This window comes from Mus caroli, unplaced genomic scaffold (genome assembly GCF_978045245.1).
Source record: "Mus caroli unplaced genomic scaffold, Mus_caroli_1 scaffold_4, whole genome shotgun sequence".
NCBI classification, from domain to species: Eukaryota; Metazoa; Chordata; class Mammalia; order Rodentia; family Muridae; genus Mus; species Mus caroli.
In genome coordinates this window covers 85,357,951-85,360,303 of record NW_028227259.1, presented here as the reverse complement: position 1 = coordinate 85,360,303, position 2,353 = coordinate 85,357,951, and the positions used below count along the sequence as shown (strand labels likewise).

Here is a 2,353-nt window from a genome sequence, read left to right as displayed (position 1 = left end):
ACAGAAGTATAGAGGGTAGGTTAATAACCTACTTGCTATTTTGGTTTCTGTGGGTCCACATGAGTGCTGCTAAGGTCCGTAGGCTTTTTTTCTCGTGGTGTTCTCCATACCCTCTGACTCCCACAGTCTTTTCTCGCTGTCCTCCTCAGGTTTCTCTGTTCTTTGGGGGTAACCATCACATAGAGATATGCAATTTAGGATCTCTTTTCCCATAATGCTTGACTGTGGGTCTCTGAACTTCCTCCCATCTGCTGCCAGAGGAAGTTATGCTAATGATAACTGAATAAAGTAACAATCAATGAGTACAGAAACATATCATTAGGAAACATTTCATGGATTTTTTTTTTCCCCTGTCAGTCTTGTTTTGTTCTATCCTAGGTCTCTAGGCTATCCAGTCTCTGGTTTTTGGTTATCCACAGACTGTAGAACATGTGTCCTCTCTCTGGGCATGAGCCTGAAGTTAAACCAATCATTGGTTGACCAGTCCCATAGGCTCTGAACAATCATGGCCGCCGAAGCACATGTTGCAGGCAGAACAGATAATAGATGGCGATTTTTGTGACTGGGTTGGTGTCCCGTGTCCCGGTTTCTCTTTTCATAGCTTGCAGAGTACCTTCTTGTACATCCATGTAGAATGTAGGGGCAAAGGCTACAATTCCGTACTTCTTTAACCTCTGAATATTGATTGAATTGAGTAGAAATTGTTTTTGGCAATGGGGCTTAATTTTCAGATGGCAACCTTCTGTCCTTGCAAAAGTTTGTGTTGTTTAGAGATGTCCTCTGGGCCTCATCTGCCAGCTATTCAGCCAAACGTACCCAGTCCCACTATAAGAAGCTTTGCCTGGCAACAAAAGATGGCCATTGAGTTCAAACTCAGTATCCTCCATTACTATAAGTCCACCCTAAGGTCACCCTCATAGACTCCAGGAAATGTTCACTGCACTAATTTTCCACGCCCCTACACACGAAGAACCCCATTTCCAGTTGTTTCTCTGCATACTCTTTCCCTCTGTCTGCCCATTTGATCTCTTTTACTTCTGTTCCCACTCTTCCCATTCTATCCACTATATTTATTCTATTTCCCTTCCCAAGGACTTTATGCTTCCCCTTATAACTTTCCTCTTTATCTAGACTTTCTGCGTCTGGAGACTATAACTTTGTTATCATTACTTAACAGCTAATATCCACTTAAAAGTGAATACATACCGTAATTTACTGGGTTACACCACTCAAGAATATTTTTTTCCAGTTTAAAATATTTGTCTGCAAAATTCACAAAGTCATTTTTTACATTCTTCAGTTGTGTGACATCTAATTTGCTTCCATTTTGTGGCTATTATGAATAAAGCAGCAGTGAGTATGATTGAGCAATTGTCCTTGTGGTAGGAATGAAGGATGCATCCTTTGAAATATGCCCAAGAATGATACCGCTTGGGCTTGAGAAACAGTACAAAGTTTTTCATGAATTTGCATGTCATCCTTGAGCAAGGTCCATGGTAATCTCTAGATTGCTCCAATTTGAGTACATGTGATCCAGAAGTGATCATGAGGGTTGTAATTTTCAGATACTTTTAATTCTCATAATTTATCCAAATCAAACACAACCTATTTTTAAATAATGCAGATATAATTAATTGACCCTCCTTTAAGAATATACATAATGCTCTAGATGGTCCATCCTTTCGTCTCAGCTCCAAACTGTGTCTCTGTAACTCCTTCTATGGGTATTTTGTTCCCAATTCTAAGAAGAGGCAAAGTGTCCAAACTTTGGTCATTGTTCTTCTTGCCTTTCATGTGTTTAGCAAATTGTATCTTATATCTTGGGTTTCTAAGTTTCTGGACTAATATCCACTTATCAGTGAGTACATATTGTGTGAGTTCTTTTGTGATTGGGTTACCTCACTCAGGATGACGCCCTCCAGTTCCATCCATTTGCCTAGGAATATCATAAATTCATTCTTTTTAATAGCTGAGTTGTACTCCATTGTGTAAGTGTACCACATTTTCTGTATCCATTCCTCTGTTGAGGCACATCTGGGTTCTTTCCAGCTTCTGGCTATTATAAAAAAGGCTGCTATGAACATAGTGGAGCATGTGTCCTTCTTACTGGTTGGAACATCTTCTGGATATATGCCATATTGCAGGATCCTCCAGTAGTACTATGTCCAATTTTCTGAGAAACCTCCAGACTGATTTCCAGAGTGGTTGTACAAGCTTGCAATCCCACCAACAATGGAGGAGTGTTCCTCTTTCTCCACATCCTCACCAATGGAACATATAGAGACTGCCATATCCTGGGATCCATCCCATAATCAGCCTCCAAATGCTGACACCATTGCATACACTAGCAAGA

The 2,353-nt window shown here is 40.3% G+C and overlaps 1 non-coding gene across 1 annotated transcript; it reads right to left on the bottom strand.

Annotated features, from left to right (window-relative positions):
* Window positions 1–1,443: 1,443 nt before the first annotated feature.
* On the bottom strand, window positions 1,444–1,547 carry LOC115031157 (U6 spliceosomal RNA). The gene has a single exon (XR_003836780.1). It is a non-coding gene; the product is annotated as a U6 spliceosomal RNA (small nuclear RNA).
* Window positions 1,548–2,353: the final 806 nt, after the last annotated feature.